Below are 26,983 nucleotides of genomic sequence, written 5' to 3' on the forward strand. Positions count from 1 at the left end.
AAAATAGCACTAGCAAACTCCTCTATGAAAGAAAAAGTGTAAATCTGTGAGATGAATTCACACATCACAAAGCAGTTTCTCAGAAAGATTCTTATTTGTTTTTCTCTGAGGATATTTCTGCAGTCACCATAGGGTTCAATGCACTCCCAAATATCCTAGTGCCGATTCCACGAAAACAGTGTTAGCAAACTGCTCCATGAAAAGAATGCTGTATCTCTGTAAGATGAACTCACTCATCACAAAGCAGTTTCTCAGAAATCTTCTTTCTAATTTTGATCTGAGTATATTTCCTTTCTCACCATAGGCCTCAATGTGCTCCCAAATATCCCTTCAGAGATTCAAAGAAAACAGTGTTAGCAAATGGCTTCATGAATAGAAAGTTGTAAATTTGTGACATGAATTCAATTATTACAAAGAACTTTTTCAGAATTATTCTTTCTAGTTTTTATCTAAGGATATCTCCTTTGTCACCCTAGGCTTCAATGTGATCCAAAATATCCCTTCTCAGATTCCCCAAAAACTGATCCATGAAAAGAATCATGTAACTCTGTGAGATGAATTAACACATCACACAGCAGTTTCTCAGAAAGTTTCTTTCTAGTTTTCATATGAGGATATTTCCTTTGTCACCATAAGCTTTATTGCACTACAAAATATCCCAATGTAGACTCCAGGACAACAGTGTTAGCAAATGGCTCAATGAAATGAACAGTGTAAATCTGTAAGATGAATTCACACATCACAAAGCCGTTTCTCAGAAAGCTTCTTTCTACTTTTTCTCTGAGGATATTTCCTTTTTCACCATAGATAGGCCTCAATGTACTCCCAAACATCCCTTCGCAGATTCCATGAAACCTGTGTTAGTAATCTGCTCCATGAACAGAAAGGTTATACTCTGTGAGGTGAATACACATATCACAAAGAAGTTTCTGAGAAATCTTCTTTCTAATTTTTATCTGAAGATATTTCCTTTGTAACCCAAGGCTTCAATGTGATCCAAAATATCCCTTCTCATGTTCCCCCAAAACAGTGCTGCCAAACTGCTCTATGAAAAGAATGGTGTACCTGTGTGAGATGAATTCACGCATCACAAAGTTGTTACTGAGACAGCTTCTTTCTAGTATTTATCTGAGGATATTTCCTTTTTCTCCATATTCCTCAATGTGCTCCAGAATATCACATTGCAGATTCCATGAAAAAAGTGATAGCAAACTTCTCACTAAAGAGAACGATGTAACTCTCTGATATGAATTCACATATCACAAAACAGTTTGACAGAAAGCTTCTTTCTAGTATTTGTATATTTCCTTTTTCAACATATTCCTCAATGCACTCGTAAATATCACTTTTCAGATTCCATGAAAATAGTATTTGCAAACTGCTCCATGAAAGAAAAGTTATAAATTGGTGAGATGAATTCACATATCGCTAAGCAGTTTCTCAGAAAGATTCTGATTGGTTTTTCTCTGAGGATATTTCTGCAGTCACCATAGGCTTCAATGCACTCCCAAATATCCTATTGCAGATTCCATGAAAACAGTGTTAGCAAACTGCTCCATGGAAAGAAAGATGTAACTCTGTGAGATGAATTGACACAACACAAAGCAGTTTCTTAGAAAGCTTCTTTTTAGTTTTCACCATAGGCCTCCATGCACTCCCGAATATCTCTTTGCAGATTCCATGAAAACAGTGTTAGCCAATTGCTCTCTGGAAAGAACAGTGTAACTCTGTGAGATGAACTCACACAGCACAATGCAGATTTTTCAGAAAGCTTCTTTCTAGTTTTTATCTGAGCATATTTATTTTGTCACCATAGGTTTCAATGAGATCCACAATATCCCTCCTCCAATGCCCCCAAAACAGTGCTACCATAATGATTCGTGAAAAGGACTTTGTATCTCTGTGAGATGAATTCACACGTTACAAAGTAATTTCTCAGGAAGCTACTTTCTCTTTTTTATCTGAGGATATTTCGTTTTTCAGCCTAGGCCTCTATGCGCTCCCAAATATCCCTTTGCAGATTCCCCAAAAACAGTGCTGCCAAAGGGATCCATGAAAAGAATCATGTAACTACATGAGATGAATTAACACATCAAAATTGGTTTCTCAGAAAGATTCTTCCTACGTTTTCTATGAGGACGTATCCTATGTCATCATAATTTTCAATGCACCCCAAAATATCCCTTTTAAGATTCCAAGAAAACAGAGTTAGCAAACTGCTCGATGAAAACAATAGTGTAACACTGTGAGAGGAATTCACACAACACAAAGCAGTTTCTCAGACAGCTTCCTTTTCCTTTATCTATGAGGATATATGCTTTGTCACCTTAGGCTTCAATACACTCCCAAATATCCTATAGCAGATTCCACGATAACCGTGTTATCAAACTACTAAATGAAAAGGATGGTGTAACTCTGTGAGGTGAATACACACATTACAAAGCAGTTTCTCAGAAAGCTTCTTTTTGGTTTATCTATGAGTATATTTCCTTTGTTACCGTAAACTTCAATGTGCTAAGAAATATCAGAGTGCAGATCCCAAGAAAGCAGTGTAAGCAAACTGCTCAATGCAAAGTACAGTGTAACTCTGTGAGTTGAATTCACACGTCACAAAACAGTTTCTCAGAAAGCTTCCTTCTAGTTTTTATCTGAGGATAGTTCATTTCTCACTGTAGGCCTGAATGTACTCTCAAATATCCCTTTGCAGATTCCACAAAAACAGTGTTAGCAAACTGCTCCATGAAAATAGAGGTGTAGCTCTGTGAGGTGAATTCACAAATCACAAAGTAGTTTCTCAGTCAGCTTCTTTTTGGTATTTGTCTGAGGATAATACCTTTGTCACCATAGGCTTCAATGTACTCCCAAATATCATATTGAAGATTCCATGAAAACAGTATTAGCAAATTGCCCCATGAAAATAGAGGCATAACTCTGTGAGATGAATTCACACATCACAAAGATCTTTCTCAGAAAGCTTCTTTCTAATTTTTATCTGAGGATACTCCCTTTGTCATGAGAGGCTTCACTACGATCCAAAATATCCCTTCTCAGATTCCCTAAAAGCAGTGCTACCAAACTGATCCAAGAAAAGAATCACGTAACTCTGTGAGATGAATTAACACATCACAAAGTAGTTTTCTCAGAAAGCTTCTTCCTAATTTTCATATGAGGATATTTCCTTTCTCACCATAAGCTTCAATGTACTCCGAAATCCCAATTGCAGATTTCAAGAAAATAATGTTAGCAAACTTCTCAATGAAAAGAACAGAGTAACTCTGTGAGATGAAATCATGCATCAAAAAGGAGTTTCTCAGAAAGATGGTTTCTAGTTTTTAACTCAGCATATTTCCTTTTTCACTGTAGGCCTCTATGCACTACAAAATATCCTATTGCAGATTAAACAAAAACAGTGTTATCAAACTACTCAGTGAAAAGAACCATGCAATTCTCTGAGATGAATTCACACATCACAAAGCAGTTTCTCAGAAACCTTCTTTCTAGTTTTTATCTTAGTGTATTTCCTTTTTCACTATAGACCTCAATGCACTCCCAAATATCCCATTGCAGATTCAAGAAAAAAAGTATTAGCAAACAGTTCCATGAAAACAAAGGTGTAATGCTGTGAAATGAATTCATACATCACAATGTCCTTTCTCATAAAGCTTCTTTCTACTTTTTTTCTGAGGATATTTCCTTTGTCACCACGGTCTTCAATGCGACCCAAAATATCCCTTCTCAGATTCCCCAAAAACAGTGGAAGCAAACTGCTTCATGGGAAGAATCATGTAACTCTGTCAGATGAATTAACACAACACACAGTGGTTTCTCAGAGAGCTTCCTTCTAGTTTTCATCTGAGGATATTTAATTTATCACCATAGACCTCAAAGTGCTCCCATATATCGCTTTGCAGATACCACGAAAACAGTGTTAGAAAACTGCTCAATGAAAAGAACAGTGTAATGCTGTGACACGAATTGACACATCATAAAGCAGTTTCTCAGGAAGCGACTTTCTAGTTTTTATATGAGGATATTTTCTATTTCACCATATACCTCAAGGTGCTCCCAAATATCGCTTTGCAGATTCCACGTAAACAGTGTTAGTAAACTGCTCCATGGAAAGAAAGGTGTAACTCCATGAGATAAATTCACAAATTACAAAACAGTTTCTCAGAAAGCTTCGTTCTATATTTTGTCTCAGGATATTTTGTTTGTCACTATAAGCTTCAAAGCGCTCCAAAATATCCCATTGTAGATTCCAAGAAAACAGTGTTAGCAAACTGCTCAATGAAAAGAACAGTGTAACTCTGTGAGATGAATTCACACTTCACAAAGAAATTTCTCAGAATGCTCCTTTCTAGTTTTAATCTGAGAGTATTTCCTATGTCACCATAAGCTTCCATGCGATCCAAAATATCCCTTCTCAGATTCCCCTAAAACAGTGCTACAAAACTGATATATGAAAGGAATTGTGTAACTCTGTGAGATGAATTAAGGCATCACAAAGCAGTTTCTCAGAAAGATTCTTTCTCATTTTTATCTGAGGATATTTAATTTTTCACTATAGCCCTCAATGCACTCCCAAATATCCCTTTGCCAATTCCATGACAACAGTGATAGGAAACTGTTCCTTGAAAAGAAAGCTGTAACTCTGTGAGATGAATTCACACATCACAAATAACTTTCTCAAAAAGCTTCTTTCTAGTTTTTATCTGAGGATATTTTCTTTATCACCATAGGCTTCAAAGTGAACCAAAATATCCCTTCTCAGATTCCCCAAATGAGATACCAAACTGATCTACGAAAGTAATCATTTAACTCTGTCAGATGAATTAATATATCATAAAGTGGTTTCTCAGAAAGCTTCTTTCTAGGTTTTATATGAGAGTATTTCCTTTGTCACCATAGGCTTCAATGGGATCCAAAGTATCCCTTCTCACATTCCCCAAAAACAGTGCTACCAAACTGATCCATGAAAAGAATCGTGTAACTCCATGAGATGAATTCACAAACCACAAAGCAGTGTCTCAGAAATCTTCTTTCTTTCACGTTTTTACCTGAGGATATTTAGTTTTTCACCATAGGCATCAATGCCCTACGAAATATCCATTTACAGATTCCACGACAACAGTGTTAGCAAATGACTCCATGAAAAGAAAGGTGTAACTCTGTGAGATGAATTCACACATCCCAAAGAACTTTCCCAGAAAAGAAATGTTTAGTTTTCATCTGAGGATATTTCCTTTGTCACCATAGGCTTAAATGGGAACCAATATATCCTTTCTCAGATTTCCCAAAAACGGAGATGCCAAACTGATTCACAAAAAGAATCATGTAACTTTGTGAGATGAATTAACACATCACAAATCAGTTTCTCAGAAAGCGTCTTTCTACTTTTTCTATGAGGATATTTCCTGTATCACTCTAGGCTTCAAGGTGCTCTGAAATACTGCATTTAAGATTCCAAGAAAACAGTGTTAGCAAACTGCTCAATGAAAAGAACAGTGTAACACTGTGAGATGAATTCACACATCACAAAGCAGTTTCTTTGAAAGTTTCCTTTTGGTTTAACAATGAGGTTATTTCCTGTGTCATCATAGGCTTCAATACACTCCCAAATACCCTACTGCAGATTCCAGGAAAACAGCGTTATAAAACTACTCAATGAAAAGAATGGTGTAACTATGTGAGATGAATTCACACATCACAAAGCAGTTTCTCAGAAAGCATCTCTTTTGTTTATCTATGAGGATATTTCCTTTGTCACCATAAGCTTAAATGCATTCCAAAATATCTCATTGTAGACTCCAGGAAAACAGTTAGCAAGCAGCTCAATGAAATGAACAGTGTAAATCTGTAAGATGAATTCACGCATCACAAAGCAGTTTCTCAGAAAGCTTCTTTCTACTTTTTCTCTGAGGATATTTCCTTTTTTACCATAGGCCTCATTGTGCCCCCAAACATCCATTTGCAGATTCCACAAAAATTTTGTTAGAATTATGCTCCATGAACAGAAAGGTGATACTCTAAGAAGTGAATAAACACATCACAAAGAAGTTTCTGAGAAAGATTCTTTCTAGTTTTTATCTGAAGATATTTTCTTTGTCGCCCTAAGCTTCAATGTGATCCAAAATATCCCTTCTCAGATTCACCAAAAACAGTGCAGCGAAACTGCTCCATGAAAAGAATGGTGTAACTATGTGAGATGAATTCACACATCACAAAGGTATGTCTCAGACGACTTCTTTCCAGTATTTATCTGAGGATATTTCCTTTTTCTCCATATTCATCAATGTGCTCCACAATATCCCATTGCAGATTCCACGAAAAAAGTGATAGTAAACTTCTCAATGAAGAGAACGGTGTAACTCTGTGATATGAATAGACACATCACAAAGCAGTTTCACAGATAGCTTCTTACTAGTATTTGTATGAGTATATATACGTTTTCAACATATACCTCAATGCACTCACGAATATCCCTTTTCAGATTCCATGAAAATAGTATTAGCAAACTACTCCAAGGAAGAAAATGTGTAAATCTGTGAGATGAATTCACACATCACAAAGCAGTTTTTCAGAAAGATTCTTTTTGGATTTTCTCTGAGGATGTTTCCTCAGTCACCACAGACTTCAATGTGCTCTCAAATATTCTATTGCAGATTCCGTGAAAACAGTGTTAGCAAACTTCTCCACGAAAAGAAAGGTGTAACTCTGTGAAGTGAAATCCCACATCACAAAGAACTTTCTCAGAAAGCTTCTTTCAAGTTTTTATCTTAGGATGTTTCTTTTGTCACCATACACTTCAATGTGATCCAAAATGTCCCTTCTGAGATTCCTCAAAATCAGTGCAACCAAAAAGCTCCATGAAAATAATAGTGTAACTCTGTGAGATGAGTTCACAAATCACAAAGCCGTTTCCCAGAAAATTTCTTTCTAATTTTTGTCTGAGAATATTCCCTTTGTCACCATAATCTTCAATGTGCTCCAAATTATCCCTTTGCTGATTCCATGAAAACAGTGTTAGCAAACTGCTCAATGAAAAGAATGGTGTAGCCCTGTGAAATGAATTTGCACATCACAAAGCAATTTCTCAGAAAACTTTTTTCTAGTTTTTATCTGAGGATATTTCCTTTTTTGACATAGGCCTCAATGTGCTCCCAAATATCCCTTTGCAGATTGCACGAAAACAGTGTTAGCAAAGTGCTCAATGAAAAGAATGGTGTATTTGTGAGGTTACTTCCCACATCATGAAGCAGTTTCTCATAAAGCTTCTTTCTAGTTTTTATCTTAGGATATTTTCTTAGTCACCATAGGAGTCAAAGCAATCCAAAAGATCTCTTCTCAGATTCCCCAAATACAGTGCTACCAAACTGTTCCATGAAAAGAATCATGTAACTCTGTGAGATGAATTCACATATCACAAAGCAGTTTCTCAGAAAGCTTCTTTCTAGTTTTTATGTAAGGGTATATCCTTCATCACCATAGGCTTCAATGAGCTAAAAAATATCCCTTTGCAGATTTCAAGAAAACAGCGTTAGCAAACTGCCCCATGAAAAGAAAGTTGTAACTCTGTGAGAAGAATTCACAAATTACAGAGAACTTTCTCAGAAAGCTTATTTTTATTTTTTATCTGAGGATATATCCTTTGTCACCATAGGCTTCAATGCGATCCAAAATATCCCTTCTCAGATTCCCCAAAACAGTGCTACCAAACTGATTCAGAGAAGAATTGTTTAACTCAGTGGGAATAATTAACACATCACAAAGTGGTTTCTCAGAAAGTTTCTTTTTAGTTTTTGTTTGAGGGTAATCCCTTTGTCACCTTAAGCTTCAATGCACTCTGAAATATAACTTTGCAGATTCCATGTAAACAGTGTTAGCAAACTACTCAATGAAAAGAACAGTGTCACTCTGAGAGATGAATTCACACGTCACAGAGGAGTTTCTCAGAAAGTTTCTTTCTAGTTTTTATCCGAAGATATTTCCTTTTTCACCATAGGCCTCCATGCGGGCCCAAATATCCCTTTGCAGATTCCATGAAAAAAGTGTTAGCAAACTGCTCCCAGAAAAACAGTGTAACTCTGTGAGATGAATTCACACATCACAAAGCAGATTCTCAGAAAGCTTATTTCTAGTTTTTAATTGAGGATATTTATTTTGTCACCACAGGCTTCAGTGAGATCCAAAATATCCCTCCTCCGATTCCCCAAAAACAGTGCTATCATAATGATACATGAAAATAATTGTGTATCTCTGTGAGATGAATTCACACATTACAAGGTAGTTTCTCAGAAAGCTGCTTTCTCGTTTTCACCTGAGGATATTTCGTTTTTCACCATATGCCTCAATGTGCTCCCAGATATCCCTTTGCAGATTCCATGAGAACAGTGTTACTAATGGCTCCATACAAAGAAGGAAATGTGTAATTCCGTGAGATGAATTCAGACATCACAAAACGGTTTCTCATAAAGCTTCTTTCTAATTTTTATCTGAGGATATTTCCTCTGTTACCACAGGCTTCAATGTGATCCAAAATATACTTTTTTAGGATCCCCCAAAACAGTGCTGCCAAATTGATCCATGAAAAGGATTGCATAACACTGTGAGATGAATTAACACATCATAAAGCAGTTTCTCAGAAAGCTTCTTTCTACCTTTTCTATGAGGAAGTTTCATATATTACCATAATTTTCAATGTGCTTCAAAATTTTCCTTTTAAGATTCCAAGAAAACAGAGTTAGCAAACTGCTCAATGAAAACAACAGTGTAACACTGTGAGAGGAATTCACACAACACAAAGCAGTTTCTCAGATAGCTTCCTTTTCCTTTATCTATGAGGATATGTGCTTTGTCACCATAGACGTCAATGCACTCCCAAATATCCTATAGCATATTCCACGATAACAGTGTTATCAAACTACTAAATGAAAAGGATGGTGTAGCTCTGTGAGGCGATTTCACACATTACCAAGCAATTTCTCAGAAAGCTTCTTTTTGGTTTATCTATGAGTATATTTCCGTTGTTACCATAAACTTCAATGTGCTAAGAAATATCAGAGTGCAGATTCCAAGAAAACAGTGTAAGCAAACTGCCCAATGCAAAGTACAGTATAACTCTGTGAGTTGAATTCACACATCACAAAGTAGTTTCCCAGACAACTTCTTTTTGGTGTTTGTCTGAGGATAACTCCTTTGTAACCATAGGCTTCAATGCATTCCCAAATATCTTATTGAAGATTACACAAAAACAGTATTAGCAAACTGCTCCATGAAACCAAAAGTGTAACTCTGTGAGATGAATTCACACATCACAAAGAACTTTCTCAGGAAGCTCCATTATAGTTTTTTTCTGAGGATATTTCCTTAGTCACGATAGACTACAATCATATCCAAAGTATCCCTCCTCAGATTCCCCAAAAACAGGGCTTTCAAACTAATCCATGAAAACAATCGTGTAACTCAGTGAGATGAATTCAAAAATCACAAAGCAGTTTCTCAGAAAATGTCTTTCTAGTTTTTGTCTGATTATATTGCCTTTTTCACAAAAAGTTTCAATGCGCTCTGAAATATCTCATTGCAGATTCCGAGATATCAGTATTAACAAACTGCTCAATTAAAAGAAGAGTGTAACTCTGTGAATTGAATTCACACAGCACAAAGCAGTTTCTCAGAAAGCTTCCTTTTGGTTTTCCTATGAGGATATTTCCTTTTTCACTATGGGCCTCAATGTGTTCCCAAATATCCCTTTGCTGATTCCACGAGAACTGTGTTAGCAAACTCCCCCAAGAAACAAAACGTGTAACTCTGTGAGATGGATTCATACATCACAAAGAACTTTCTCAGCCAGACTCTTTCTAGTTTTTATATGAGGATATGTCCTTAGTCACCATAGGCTTCAAAGCAATCCAAAATACCCCTTCTTAGATTCCCCAATAACAGTGCTACCAAACGGATCCATGGAAACAATCTTGTAACTCTGTCAAATGAATTAACACATCCCAAAGCGATTTCTCAGAAAGCTTCTTTCTAGTTTTTATATGAGGATATTTCCTTTGTCAAAATAAGCTTCAATGTGCTTCGAAATATCCCATTGTAGATTCCAAGAAAACAGTGTTAGCAAGCTGTTCAATGAAAAGAACAGGGTAATTCTCTGACATTAATTCACACATCACAATGCAGTTTCTCTGAAAGTTTCTTTCTAGTTTTTCTCTGAGGATATATCCTTTTTCACACTAAGTTTCAATGCACTCAGAAATATGCCAGTGCAGATTCCAAGAAAACAGTGCTAGCAAACTTCTCTATGAAAACAACAGTGAAACTCTATGCATTGAACTCAAACATCACAAAGCTGATTCACAGAAAGATTTTTTCTAGTTTTTCTATGAGGGTATTTCCTTTTTCACTATTGGCCACAATGCACTCCCAAATATCCATTTGCAGACTCCATGAAAACAGTGTTACCAAACTTCTCCATGAAAAGAAAGGTGTAGCTATGTGAGATGAATTCACACATCACAAAGAACTTTCTCAGAAAGCTTCTTTATAGTTTTTATCTGAGGATATTTCCTTTGTCACCATAGGATTCAATGTGATACAAAATATCCCTTCTCAGACTCCCCAAAAACAGTGCTATCAAACTGATCCATGAGGAGAATCATGTAACACTGTCCAATTAATTCACAAATCACAAAACAATTTCTTAGAATGTTTCTATCTAGTTTTTGTCTGAGGATATTTGCTAATTCACAATAAGCTTCAATGTGCTCTGAAATATCGTATTGTAGATTTCAATAAAACAGTGTTAGCAAACTGCTCAATGACTAGAGCAGTGTAACTCTGAGGCTTCAATGCAATCCCAAATATCCTATTGCAGGCTCCAGGAAAACAGTGTTATCATATATTTCAAAGAAAAGAATGGTGTAACACTGTGAGAAGAATTCACCCATAACAAACTAGTTTCTCAGAAAGCTTCTTTGTAGTTTTGTAGTTTTTAGCTGAGGATATTTCCTTTTTTACCATAGGCCTCAGTGCACTCCCAGATACCCCTTTGCATATTCCACGAAAACAGTGTTAGCACACTGCTCCATGAAAACAAAAGTGTATCTCTGTGAGACAAATTCACACATCCCAAAAGCCTTTCTCAGAAAGCTTTTTTTGAGTTGTTATCTGAGGATAATTTCTTTGTCACCCTAGGCATCAATGCTATCCAAAATATCCCTACTCAGATACATGAAAAACAATGCTAAGAAATTGATTCATGAAAAGAATAGTGTAACTCTGTGAGATTAATTAACACATCGCACAGCAATTTCTCAGAAAGCTTCTTTCTAATATTTATATGAATGTATTTCCTTTGTCAATGTAAGCTTCAATGCACTCTGAAGTATCCCATTGCAGATTCCACAAAAACAGTGCTAGCAAATTGCTCCATGACAATAAAGGTGTAAATCTGTGAGATGAATTCACACATCTCTAAGAACTTTCTCAGAAATCTTCTTTCTAGTTATAATCTGAGCATATTTCCTTTTTCATCATAGGTTTCAATGTGATCCAAAACAACCATTCTCAGATTCCGCAAAAACAGTGCTAACAAACTGATCCATGAAAAGAATTGTGTAACTCTGTGAGAAGAATTGACACATCATAAAGCAGTTTCTCAGAAAGTATCTTTCTAATTTTTGTCTGAGGATATTTTCTTATTCACAATAAATTTCAATTCACTCCAAAATATCCCATTGCAGAGTCCAAGAAAACAGTGTTAGCAAATTACTCAATGAAAACAATAGTGTAACTCTGTGAGATGAACTTCCACATCATAAAGCCATTTCTCAGAAAGCTTAATTTTGGTCTTTATCTGAGGATATTTCCTTTGTCACCATAGGCTCCAAAGCACTCCCAAATATCGTATTGCAGATTCCATGAACACAGTGTTATCAAACTGCTCAATGAAAAGAATGGTGTAACTCTGCGAGATGAATTCACACATCAAAAATCAGTTTCTCAGAAAACATCTTTCTAATTTTGATCTGAGGATAATTCCTTTTTCAATATAAGCCTCAATGCATCCCAAATATCCCTTTGCAGATTCCATGAAAAGTGTTAGCGAGCTGCTCCATGAAAGGAAAGGTTTAACTCTGTGAGATGAATTCACACATCAAAAAGAACTTTATCAGATAGCTTCTTTCTAGTTATTATCTGAGGATGTTTCTCTTGTCACCATAGGCTTCACTGTGATCTGAAATATCACTTCTCAGTTCCCCAAAAACAGTGCTACCAAAAAGATCCATGAAATGGATCATGTAACTCTGGGAGATGAATTAACATGAAAAGAACACTGTAATTCTGTGAGATGATTTCACACATCACAGAGCAGTTTCTCAGGAAGCTTATTCTTGGTTGTTATCTGAGGATATTTACAAATATCCTTTTGCAGATGGCACTAAAACAGTGTTAACAAACTTCTCCATGATAAGAATGGTTTAAATCAGTCACATGAGTTCACACAACACAAGGAACTTTCTCAGAAAGCTTCTTTCTACTTTTTATCAGAGGATATTTCCTTTGTCACCATAGGCATCAATGTGATCCAAAATATCCCTTCTCAGATCCCCCAAAAACACTGCAACCAAACTGCTCCATGAAATGAACACTGTATCTCTGTGAGACAAATTCACACGTCACAAAGCAGTTTCTCAAAAACTTTCTTTTTAGTTTTTATCTGAGAATAATTCTTTTTTCACTATAGACCTCAATAAATTCTTTTTTCACTATAGGCCTCATTGAGCACTCTGAAATATCCTCTGATAAAAACTCGAAAGAAGCTTTCTGAGAAACTGCTTTGTGATGTGTGAATTCATCTCACAGTGTGACACTGATCCTTTCATTGAGCAGTTTGCTAACACTGTCTTCTTGGAATCTGCAATGGGATATTTCCAAGTGCATTTCAGCTTGTGGTCACAAAGGAAATATCATCATATAAAAACTAGAAAGAAGCTTTCTGAGAAACTGCTTTTGGATGTGTTAAATCATCTCACAGAGTTACATGATTCTTTTCATGGATTGGTTTGCTATCACCGTTTATGGGGAATCTGAGAAGGGATATGTTGGATGGCATTGAAGCCTATGGTTACTAAGGAAATATCCTCAGATAAAAAGTAACAAGAAGCTTTCTGAGACAGTTCTTTGTGATGTGTGAAATATTCTCACAGAGTTACACCTTTCTTTTCATATGGCAGTTTGCTAACAGAGTTTTCATGGAATCTGCAAAGGGATATTTGGGATCGAATTGAGGCCTACAGTGAAAAAGGAAATATCCACAGATAAAAGCTAGAAAGATGCTTTCTAAGAAACTGCTATGTGATTTTTGAATTCAACTCACAGAGTTACAAGGTTCCTTTCATTGAGCAGTTTGATAACACTGTTTTCTTGAAATCTGCAAAGGGATATGTCAGAGTGGGTTGAAGCTTATGGTGACAAAGGAAATATCCTCATATAAAAACTAGAAAGAAGTTTTCAGAGAAACTGGTTTGTGATGTTTTAATTCATATCACAGATTTACACGATTCTTTTCATGGATCAGTTTGGGAGCGTTGTTTTTGGGGAATCTGAGAAGGGACACTTTGAATCACATTGAAGCCTATGGTGACAAAGGAAATATTCTCATATAAAAACTGGATAGAATCTTTCTGAGAAACCACTTTGTGATGTTTTAATTCATCTCACAGAGTTACACCTTTCTTCTCATGGAGCAGTTTGCTAACACTGTTTTCCTGGAATCTGCAGAGGGATATTTGGGAGCGAATTGATGCCTATGGTGTAAAAGGAAATATCCTCAGATAAGAACTGTAAAGAAGGTTTCTGAGAAACTTCTTTGTGATGTGTGAGTTTATCTCAGGGATTTACACCTCTCTTTTCTCAGAGCACTTTGCTAACACTGTTTTCATGGAATCTGCAAAGGGATATGTGGGAGTGCTTTGAGACCTATAGTGAAAAAACATATATCCTCAGAGAAAAACTAGAAAGAAACTTTCTGAGAAACTGCTTTGTGATGTGTGAATTCAACTCACACAGTTACACTGTTCTTTTCATTCAGCAGTATGCCAGCACTGTTTTCTTGGAATCCACAATGGGATATTTCAGAGAACTTTGAAGCTTATTTTAACAAAAACATCCTCAGAGAAAACTAGAAAAAAGCTTTCTGAGAATCTGCTTTACGGTTTGTGAATTCATCTCTCAGGGTTACACGATACTTTTCATGGAGCAGTTGGGTAGCACTCTTTTGGGGAATCTGAGAAAGGATATTTTGGATTGCATTGAAATCTATGGTGACAAAGGAAATATCCTCCAATAAAAAGTAGAAAGAACCTTTCTGAGAAAGTTCTTTGTGATGTGTGAATTCATCACAGAGTTACAACTGTTGTTTCATGGAGCAATTTGCTAACACTGTTTTCGTAGAATCTGCAAAGGGATATTTGGGTGCACATTGAGGCCTATGGTGAAAAAGGAATATCCTCAGAAAAAAACTAGAAAGAAGCTTTCTGAGAAACTGCTTTGTGATGCGTGAATTCATCTCACATAGTTACACTGCTCTTTTTATTCAACAGTTTGCCTACACTGTTTTCTTAGAATATGCAAAGGAATATTTGCCTATGGTGAAAAAGGAAATATCCTCAGAAAAAAACTAGAAAGAAACTTTCTGAGAAACTGCTTTGTGATTTTTGAATTCATCTCATAAAATTACACCATTCTTTTCATTGCACAGATTGCTAACACTGTTTTCTTGGAATCAGCAAAGGAATATTTCAGAGCACATAGAAGCTTATGGTGACATAGGAAATATCCTCAGACAAAAACTATAAAGAAGCTTTCTGAGAAAGAGGTTTATGATTTGTGAATTCATCTCACAGAGTTACACGATTCCTGTCATTGAGCAGTTTGGTAGCACTGTTTTTCGGGAATCTGAGATGGGATATGTTGGGTTGCATTGAATCCCAAGGTGACAAAGAAAATATCCTCACTTAAAAACTAAAAATAAGCTTTCTGAGAAACTGCGTTGAGATGTGTTAGTTCATGTCACACTGTTACACAATTCTTTTCATAGTGCAGTTTGGTAGCTCTGTGTTTGGGCAATCTAAAAAGGAATCATTTGGATCCCATTGAAGCCTATGGTGACAAAGGAAATATCCTCAGATTAAAGCTATAAAGAAGCTTTCTGAGTAACTTCTTTGTGAGGTGGGAATTCATCTCACAGTGTTACACCTATCTTTTCATGGAGAACTTTGCTACCACTGTTTTCATGGAATCTGCAAAGGGATATTTGGGAGCACATTGTGGCCTATAGTGAAAAAGGAAATATCCTCAGATAAAAACTAGAAAGAAGTTTTCTGAGAAACTACTTTGTGATGTGTGAGTTCATCTCACAGAGCTATACCATTCATTTTATTGAGCAATTAGATTACACTTTTTACGTGCAATTTACAATAGGATATTTCAGAGTGCATTGAAGCCTATGGTGAAAACGGAAATATCCTCAGACAAAAACTAGAAAGAAGATTTCTGAGAAACCGCTTTATGATGCGTTAGTTCAGCTCACAGGGTTACACAATTCGTTTCATGTATCAGTTTGGTAGCACTGTTTTTGGGGAATCTGAGAAGAGATATTTTGGATTGCTTTAAAGCCTATGGTGACAAAGGAAATATCCTGAGATAAAAACTGTAAGGAAGATTTTTGAGGAACTTCCTTGTGATGTGGGAATTCATCTCACAGAATTATATCATTGTGTTCATGGAGCAGGTTGCTAACTGAGTTTTCATGGAATCTGCAAAGGGATATTTGGGAGTGTATTGAGGCCTATGGTGAAAAAGGAAATTTTCTCAGATGAAAACTAGAAAACTAGAAAGAAGCTGTCTGAGAAACTGCTTTGTGATGTGTGAATTCAACTCACATATTTACACTGATTTTTTCATTGAACAGTTTGCAAAAACTGTTTTCTTGGAATCAGCAATGGCATATTTTGGAGCACATTGAAGTGTATTGTGAAAAAGGAAATAGCCTCAGACAAAAACTGGAAAGAAGCTTTCTGAGAAACAGCTTTATGATGTGTAAATTCATGTGAGAGTGCTGCACTGTTGTTTTCATTGAGCAATTTGTTAACACTGTTTTCTTGGAATCTGCAATGGGATATGTAGGAGTGCATTGAAGCTTATTGTGAGAAACGAAATATCCTCAGACAAAAACTTTCTGAGAAACTGCTTTGTGATTTGTGGATTCATCTCACAGAGTTATAATATGGAGGCCTAAGATGAAAAAGGAAATACCCTCAGAAAATAACTAGAAAGAACCTTTCTGAGAAACTGCTTTGTGATTACTTAATTCATCTCACAGAGTTACATGATTCTTTTAATGGATCAGTTTGGAAGCACTGTTTTGGGGAAATATCAGAAGGCATGTTTTGGAAGACATTGAAGCCTATGATGACTAAGGAAATATCCTCAGATAAAAACTAGAAAGATGGTTTCTGAGAAAGTTCCTTGGGATGTTTGAATTCATCTCACAGAGTTACACCATTGTTTTCATGGAGCAATTTGTTAACAGAGTTTTCATGGAATCTGCAAAGGGATATTTGGGAGCGCATTGAGACCTATAATGAAAGAGAAAGTATCCTCCGATGAAAACTAGAAAGAGGATTTCTGAGAAAATGCTTTGTGATATGTGAATTTGTCACACAGAGTTACACCTTTCTTTCCATGGTGCAGTTTGATAACACTGTTTTCGTGGAGTCTGCAAGAGGATATTTGGGAGTGCCTTGAACCCCATGGTGACAAAAGAAATATTCTCATTAGAAAAAACAAAAAGATGCATTCTGAGAAATGGCTCTTTGAAGTGTGAATTCAACTCACAGAATTACACTGTTCTTTTCATTGAGCAGTTTGCTAACACTGTTTTCTTGGAATCAGCAGTGCGATATTTTGGAGTGCATTGAAGCATATTGTGAAAAGGGAAATATTCTCAGACAAAAACGTCTACTTTCCTTTTAAGAAACTTTTGGAAAAACTGCTTTGTGATTTGTGAATTCATCTCACAGAGTTACATGATTCTTTTCATGGATCAGTTTGATAACACCGTTTTGGGGAAACTGAGAAGGGTTATTTTGGATCTCATTGAAGCTTATGGTAAGAAAGGAAATATCCTCATATAAAAACTAGAAAGAAGCTTTCTGAGACCTGCTTTGAAATGTGTTAATTCATATCACACAGTTACAAGATTCTTTTCTTTTATCAATTTGGTAGCACTCTCTTGGGGGAAACTAAGAAGGGGTATTTTGGATCACATTGAAGCCTAAGGTGACTAAGGAAATATCCTCAGATAAAAACTAGAAAGACGACTTCAGGTAAAGTTCTTTGTGGTGTGTGAATCCATCTCTCAGAGTTACACCTTTCTTTTCATGGAGCAGTTTGCAAACACTGTTTTCGTGGAATCTGCAAAGGGACATTTTTGAACGCATTGTGGCCTGTAGTGAAAACGGAAATATCCTCAGAATAAATACTAGAAAGAAGCTTTCTGAAAAACTGCTTTGTGACGTGTGAATTCATCTCCCAGGGCTGCAATGTTCTTTTCATTGAGCAGTTTGATAACACTTTTTGTGTGCAATCTGCTATAGGATATTTGGAAGTGCATTGAAGCCTATGGTGACAAAGGAAATATCCTCAGATAAATATGAAAAAGAAGCTTCCTAGAAACTGCTTCTTGTTTTGTCAAATCATCTCATGGAGTTACACTGATCTTTTCACTGAACAATTTGCTAACACTGGTTTCTTGGAATATGCATTGGCTTATTTCAGAGTGTATTGAAGCTTATTGTGAAAAGGAAGTATCCTCAGACAAAAAGTAAAAAGAAGCTTTCTGAGAAACTGCTTTGTGATGTGTGAATTCATGTCAGAGAGTGACACTGTTCTTTTCATTGAGCAGTTTGCTAACACTGTTTACTTGGAATCTGCAATGGGATATTTCGGAGTGCATTGAAGCTTATGGTGACAAAGGAAATATCCTCATATAATAACTAGAAAGTAGTTTTCTGAGAAACAGTTTTGTGAATTCATCTCACAGAGTTACCAGATTCTTTTCAAGGAACAGTTTGGTAGCACTGTTTTTTGGGGAATCTGAGAAGGGATACTTTGGGTCACATTGAAGCCTATGGTGTCTAAGGAAATATCTTCGGATAAAAAATGACAGGAAGCTTTCTGAGAAAGTTATTTGTGATGTGTGAATTTATCTCACTGAGAGAGACATTTCCTTTCATGGAGCAGTTTGATAACACTGTTTTCATGGAATGTGCAAAGAGATATTGGGGAGTGCATTGATGCCTATGGTGACAAAGGAAATATCTTCATGGAAAAACCAAAAAGAATCTTTCTGAGAATCTGCTCTCTGACGTGTGAATTAAACTCAGAGAATTACACTGTTTCATTCATCTAACAGAGTTACACTGTTCTTTTCAATGAGAGTTGGCTCACACTACTTTCTTGGAATCTGCAATGGTATATTTTCGAGTGCATATCGCAAGAACAGAAACCCAAACACCACATGTTCTCACTCATAGGTGGGAAATGAAAATGAGATCACTTGGACTTGGGAAGGTGAACATCACACACCAAGGCCTATGATGGGGAGAGGGGGAAGGGAGGGATTGCATTTGGAGTTACACCTGATCTAAATGACGAGTTGATGGGTGTTGATGAGTTGATGGGTGCAGCACACCAACATGGCACAAGTATACATATGTAACAAACCTGCACATTGTGCACATGTACCCTAGAACTTAAAGTAAAATAATAATAAAAAAAAAGAAAAAGGAAATATCCTCTGACAGTAACTGAAAGAAGCTTTCTGAGAAAATCCTTTGCCATTTGTGAATTCATCTCAGAGTTGCATGATTCGTTTCATGGAGCAGTTTGGTAGCATTGTTTTTGGGGAATCTGAGAAGGGATATTTTGGATTGTATTGAAGCCCATGGTGATAAAGAAAATATACTCATATAAAAACCAGAAAAAAGATTTGTAAGAAAACACTTTGACGTGTGTTAATTCATCTCACAATGTAACACGATTCTTTTCATGGATCAATCAGTTAGCACTGTTTTTGGGGAATCTGAGAAAGGATATTTTTTAATGCCTTGAAGCCTATGTGACAAAGGAAATAGCCTCAGATAAAAACTAGAAAGAACCTTTCTCTGAAAGTTCTTTGTGTTGCGTGAATTTGTCTCACAGAGTTACACCTTACTTTTCATGGAGCAGTTTGCTAACACAGTTTTTGTGGAATCTGCAAAGAGATTCTTGGGAGTGCTTTGAGGTCTATAGTGAAAAAGGAGATATCCTCATAGAAAAACTGGAAAGGAACTTTCTGAGAAACTGCTTTGTGGTGTTTGATTTCAACACAGAGAGTCGCACTGTTCATTTCATGAGATATTTTGCTAAAACTGTTTTCTTGGAATCTAAAATGGCATATTTTGGAGCACAATGAAGCTTATTGTGGAAAAGGAAATATCCTCACACAAAAACTAGAAAAAACATTTCTGTGAAACTGCTTCATGATGTGTGAATTCATGTCAGAGAGATACACTGTTCTTTTCATTGAGCAGTTTGCTAAAACACTGTTTTCTTGGAGTCTGCAATGGGATATTTCGGAGCACATTGAAGCCTATGGTGACAAACGATGTATCCTCAGATAAAAATTAGAAAAAAGCAATCTGAGAAAGTTCTTTGAGATGTGTGCATTCATCTCACATAGTTACACGTTTCCTTTCATGGGGCAGTTTGCTAACACAGTTTTCATGGAATCTACTAAGGGATATAAGGGAGTGCATTGAGGTCTATTTTATAAAAGGAAATATCTTCATGTAATAAACAAAATGAATCTTTCTGAGAAACTGTATTGTGATGTGTGAATTCATCTCACAGAGTTACACCGTTCTTTTCATTGAGCAGACTGACAACAATGTTTTCATGTAATCTGCAATACGATATTTGGGAGCGCATTGAAGCCTATGTGGACAAAGGAAATATCCTCATAGAAAAACCAAAAAGAAGCATTCTGAGAGACCACTTTGTGATGTGTGAATTCAATTTACAGAGTTACACTATTCTTTTCATTGAGCAGTTTGTTAACACTATTTTCTAGGAAACTACAATGGGATATTTCAGACTGCATTGAAACTTACTGTGGAATTGGAATTATCCTCACACAAAAACTAGATAGATACTTTCTGAGAAACTGCTTTGTGATTTCTGAATTCATCTCACAGTGTTACATGATCCTTTTCTTGGATCAGTTTGATCACACCCTTTTTGGGGAATCTGAGAAGGGATGTTTTGGATTGCATTGAAGCCTATGGTGAAAAAGGAAATATCCTCAGATTAAAACTAGAAAGAAGCTTTCTGAGAAAGTTCTTTGTGATGTGCGAATTCACATGACAGAGTTATAACTTTCTTTTCATTGAGCAGTTTGCTAACACTGTTTTCTTGGAATCTGCAATGGGATATTTCAGAATGCATTGAAGCTTAGGGTGACAAATGAAATATCATATAAAAACTAGAAAGAGGTTTTATGAGAAACTGCTTTGTGATGTGTTAATTCACCTCCCAGGTTTACACGATTCTTTTCATGGATCAATTTGGTAGCACTCTTTTTGGGGAAACTTACAAGGGATATTTGGGAGCGCATTGAGGCCTATGGTGAAAAAGGAAATATCCTCAGACAAAAACCAGAAAGAAGGTTTCTGAGAAAGATCTTGGTGATGTGTGAATTCTTCTCAAAGAGTTACACCTTTCTTTTTATGAAACAGTTTGCTAACATTGTTTTCATGGAATCTACAAAGGGATTTTTGGGAGCACATTGAGACATACAGTGAAAATGGAAATATCCTCAGATAAAGACTAGAACTAAGCTTTCTGAGAAACTGCTTTGTGGTTTATGAATTCATCTCACAGTGTCACATGATAGTATTTATAGAGCAGTTTGGTAGCACTTTTTATGCAGAATCTGAGAAGGGAGGTTTTGGATTGCATTGAAGCCTATGGTGACAAAGGAAATATCCTCAGATAAAAATCAGAAAGAAGCTTTATGAGAAACTGCTTTGTGATGTGTGAGTTCACCTCCCAGATTTACATGTTTCTTTTCATGGAGCAGTTTGTTATTTTCGTGAAATCTGCAAAGGGATATTTTGGAGCACATTCAAGCCTATAGTGCAAAAGGAAATATCCTCACAGAAAAAGTAGAAAGAGGCTTTCTGAGAATACGCTTTGTGATTATTGAATTCAAGGCACAGAGTTACACTGTCCTTTTCATGGAGCAGTTTTCTAACACTGTTTTCTTGAATCTACAATGGCATATTTCAGAGGATATTGAAACATATGGTAACCAAGGAAATATCCTCATATAAAAACTAGAAAGAAGCCCTCTGAGAAACTGCTTTATGATGTGTTAATTCATCTCACAGAGTCATACAATTTCTTTCATAGATCAGTTTGGTAGCACTGTTTTTGGGGAATCTGGGAAGGGATATTTTGGATCGCCATGAAGCCTATGTGACTAAGGGAATATCCGCAGATAAAAACTAGAAAGAAGCTTTCTGAGGAAGTTCTTTGGAATGTGTGAATTCATCTCACAGAGATACACCTTTCTTTTCATGGAACAGCTTGCACACACTGTTTTCGTGGAATCTGCAAAGGGATATTTGGGAGCACATTGAGGCCTATGGTGACTAAGGAAATATCCTCAGATAAAAACTAGAGAGAAGTTTTCAGAGAAACTGCTTTGTGATGGGTGAATTCATCTCACAGAGCTATACCATGCTTTTCTTTGAGCATTTTGATAACACTCTTTTCGTGGAGTCTGCCATAGGATATTTGGGAGTGCAATGAAGAATATGGTGACAAAGGAAATATCCTCATAGTAAAACCAAAAAGAAACTTTCTGAGAAACTATTTGGTGATCTGATAATTTATCTCACAGAGTTACACACTTATTTTCATGGATCAGTTTGGTAGCACTGTTTTTGAGGAACTTAAGAAGGGATATTTTGGATCCCATTGAAGCCTGTGGTGACTAAGGAAATATCCTCAGATAAGAACTAGAAAGGAGCTTTCTGAGAAAATTCTTTGTGATATGTGAATTCATCTCACAGAGTTAACCTTTCTTTTCAAGGAGCAGTTCGCTAACACTGTTTTCATGGAATATGTAAAAGGATATTTGGGAGCACATTGAGGACTATGGTGGAAAAGGTAAATATCATCAGATAAAAACTAGAAAGAAACTTTCTGAGAAACTGCTTTGTGATGTGTGAATTCATCTCACAGAGCTACATCATGATTTTCTTTGAGCCGTTTGATAACACTGTCTTTGTGGAATCTGCAGTAGGATATTTGGGAGTGCATTGAAGCCTATGGTTGCAATTAAATATGCTCAGAAGAAAACCAGAAAGAAGCTTTCTGAGAAACTACTTTTTGGTGTGTGAAGTCATCTCACAGCTTTACACTGCTCTGTTCATTGATCAGTTTGCTAACACTGTTTGCTTGGAACCTGTAATGGGATATTTTGGAGTGCATTGAAGTTTACAGTGACAAAGGAAATATCTTGAGACATAAACTAGAAAGAAGCTTTCTGTTCCATGAGAACAGTGTTAGCAAACTGTTCCATGAAAAGTACAGTATAACTCTGTGAGATGAATTCAGACATCACAAAGAACGTTGTCCAAAAGCTTCTTTCTTGTTTTTATCTGGGATATTTCTGTTTTCACCAGAGGACTCAGTGTGTACCCAAATATCCCTTTGCAGATTTCATGAAAGCAGTGTTAGCAAACCTCTTCAAGAAAAGAAAGGTGTAACACTGTGAGATAAATTCATACATTACAAAGAGCTTTATCAGAAAGTTTCTTTCTAGTTTTAATCTCAGGATATTTCCTTTGTCACCATATGCTTCAATGTGATCCTAATATCCCTACTAAGATTCCCCAAAAACAGTGCTACCATCTGCTCCATGTAAAGAACAGTGTATATCTGTGAAATGAATTCACTAAACATAAAAAAGTTTCTCAGAAAGTGTCTTTATGGTTTTTATCTGTGGATATTTCGTTTGTCACCATAGGTTTCAATGCTCTCACAGATACCCTATTTCAGATTCCACGAAAACAGTGTTATCAAATTGCTCAATGAAAAGAACATTGTTTCTCTGTGAGATGAAGTCGCATCACAAATCGTTTCTCTGAATGCTTCTTTCTAGTTTTTATCTCAGGATATTTTCTTTTTCACTATCTGCCTCAATGCACTCCCCAATATCCCTGTGCAGATTCCACAATAACAGTTAGCAATCTACTCCATGAAAAGACAGCTGTAACTCAGCGAGATGAATTAACACATCACAAAGCAGTTTCTCATAATTCTTCTTCCCAGTTTTTATATGGTTATATTTACTTTGTCAACATAGGCTTCAATGCAATCCAAAATATTCGTCCTCAGTTTCCCCAAAAACATTACTAACAGACTGATCCACGAAAATGATCGTGTAGCTCTGTGAGATGAATTAAGACATCACAAAGTTGTTTCTAAGAAAGCTTAATTCTTGTTTTTATATGAGGATATTTCCTTTTTCACTGTAAGCTTCAATGCACTCTGAAATATACCATTGCAGATTCCAAGAAAACAGTGTTAGCAAGCTGCTCAATGAAAAGAACAGTGTCACTCTGTGAGATGAATTCACAAATCACAAAGCAGTTTCTCAGAAAGCTTCTTTCTACTTTTTATCCGACGATATTTCCTTTATCACTATAGGCCTCAAAACACTCCCAAATATCCCTTTTCAGATTCCAAGAAAACACTGTTAACACACTTCTCCAGGAAAAGAAAGGTGTAACTCTGTGAGATGAATTCACACATCACAAAGAACTTTCTCAGAAAGCTTCTTTCTAGTTTTTTTTCTGAGGGTATTTCCTCTGTCACCATAGGCTTCTATGCGATCCAAAGTATACCTCCTCAGATTCCAAATAAACAATGCTACCAAACTTCTCCAATAAAATAACCATGCAACTCTCTGAAATGAATTCACAAAACTCAAAGCAGTTTCTCACAAAGCTTCCTTCTCCTTTTTGTCTGAGTATATTTCCTTTGCCACCATAAGCTACAACGTGATCCAAATTATCCCAGTGCAGATTCCAAGAAAACAGTGTTAGCAAGCTTATCAAAGTAAAGAACAGTGCAACTCTGTTAGATGAGATCACGCATCACAAAGTAGTTTCTAAGAAGCGTTCTTTTTCATTTGTATCTGAGGATATTTCCTTTGTCATGATAGGCTTCAATGCGCTCCCAAATATCCTGCTGCAGATTTCATGAAAAAAGTATTAGCAAACTGCACAATGAAAGGAATGGCATAGCTCTGTGAAATGAATTCACACATCACAAAGTAGTTTCTCAGAAAGCTTCTTTTCAGTTTTTAATCTGAGGATATTTTTTCACTATTGTCCGCAATGTGCTTCCAAATATCCCTTTGCAGATTCCACAAAAACAGTGTTAGCAAACTGCTTCATGAAAAGAAAGGTGTAACTCTGTGAGATGAATTCATACATCAGAAAGAACTTTCTCAGAAACCTGTTTCTACTTCTTATCTGAGAATATTTCATTTGTCAGCTTAGGCTTCAATGTGATCCAAAACATTCTTTCTCAGGTTCCCCAAAAATTGTGCTACAAAACTAATCCGTGTAAAGAATTGTATACACGGAACTGTTCCATGAAAAGAATGGTGTAACTCTGAGATGAATTCACACATCACAAAGCAGTTTCTCAGAAAATTTATTTGTGCTTTTTCTGTAAGGATATTTCTTTTGTCACCAAAGACTTTAATGCGCTCCCTTATATCCTACTGCAGATTCCATGAAAACAGTGTCACCAAACTGGGCAAAGAAAAGAACATTGTACCACTGTGAGGTGAATTTGCACATCACAAAGCAGGTTCACAGAAAACTTCTTTCTAGTTTTTTTCTGAGGTTATTTCCTTTTTCACTATAGGTAACATTGAGCTACCAAATATCCTTGTGTAAATTCCACGAAAACATTGTTACCAAACTTCTCCATGAAAAGAAAGTTTTAACTCAGTGAGATTAATTAACACATCATGAAGAAGTTTCTCAGAAGCTTGTTTGCAGTTTTTACATGAGTATATTTCCTTTGTCACCATAGTCTTCAATGCGATCCAAAATATCCCTTCTCATATTCCCCAAAACACTGCTACCAAAATGATTCATGTAAAGAATCATGTAACTCTGTGAAATGAATTAACACATGACAAAGCAGTTTCTCAGAAAGCTTCTTTCTTGTTTTTAAATGAGGATATTTCCTTTGTCACTGTAAGCTTCAATGCGCTCTGAAATATTCCACTGCAGATGGCAAGAAGACAGTTTTCACAAACTACTCAATGAAAAGAACAATGTAACTCTGTGAGATGAATTCACAAATGACAAATCAGTTACCCAGAAAGCTTCCTTCCAGTTTTTATCTGAGAATATTTCCTTTATCACCATAGGCATCAAATCGCTCCCAAATATCCCTTTGCAGATTGCACGAAAACAGTGTTGACACACTGCTCTATGAAAAGAAAAGTGTAACTCTGTGAGTTGAATTGACACATCACAAAGAACTTTCTCAGAAAGCTTATTTCTAGTTTTTATCTGAGGATATTTCCTTTGTCACCATAGGCTTCAATGTGATTCAAAATATCCCTTCTCAAATTCCCCCAAAACAGTGCTACCAAACTGATCCATGAAAAGAATCGTGTCACCCTGTAAGATGAATTAACTCTTCACAAAGTGGTTTATCAGAAAGCTTTTTTCTAGTTTTTATCTGAGGATATTTCCCTTGCCACCATAGGCTTCAATATGATCCCAAATATCCCTTCTCAGATTGCCCAAAAACAGTGCTACCAAACTGCTCCATGAAAAGAATCATGTAACACTGTGAGATGAATTCACACATCACAAAGAAGTTTCTCAGAAAGCTTCTTTCTTGTTTTTGTCTGAGGATAGTTTCTTTTTCACCATAGGCCTCAATGCGCTCGCAAATATCCCTTTTCAGATTCCACGAAAACAGTGTTAACAAACTGCTCCATGAAAGGAAAGGTGTAACTCTGTGAGGTGAATTCACACTTCATAAAACAGTTTCTCATAAGCTTCTTTCTGTTTTTTTTCTTGGGATATTTCCTTTGTCACCATATTCTTCAATGTGCTCCCATATATCACTTAGCAGATTCCACAAAAACAGGGTTAGCAACTCCATAAAAAGTAAGCTGTATCTCTGTGAGATGAATTCACACATCATAAAGCAGTTTCTCAGAAACCTTCTTTCTAGTTTTTATGTGAGTAAACAATTTTTTCCACTATAGGCCTCAATGTGCTGCAAAATATCCCTTTGCAGATTCCAAAAAACAGTGTTAGCTAACTGATCCATGAAAAGAAAGGTGTAACTCTATTGGATTAATTCACACATCACATTGAACTTTGTCATAAAGTTTCTTTCTAGTTCTTATCTGAGACTATTTCGTTTGTAACCATATTCATCAAAGCAATCCAAAATATCCCTTCTCAGATACCCCAAAACAGTGCTACCAAACTGATCCATGAAAATAATCATGAAACTCTGTGAGATGAATTAACACATAACAAAATGGTTTCTCAGAAAGCTTCTTTCTAGTTTACATATGAGGATATTTCCTTTGTCACCCTAAGCTTCAATGTGCTCCAAAATATCAGATTGCAGATACCAAGAAAACTGGGGTAGCTAGCTGCTCAATGAAAAGAACAGTGTAATTCGGTGAGATGAATTCACACATCACAAAGAGGTTTCTCAGTAAGCTTTTTTGTTTTTTTGTCTGAGGATATTTCCTTTTTTGCGATCAGCCGCAACTCGCTCCCAAATATCCCTTTGCAGATTCCACGAAAAC

Source organism: Piliocolobus tephrosceles, chromosome 18 (genome assembly GCF_002776525.5).
Source record: "Piliocolobus tephrosceles isolate RC106 chromosome 18, ASM277652v3, whole genome shotgun sequence".
Classification (NCBI taxonomy): Eukaryota; Metazoa; Chordata; class Mammalia; order Primates; family Cercopithecidae; genus Piliocolobus; species Piliocolobus tephrosceles.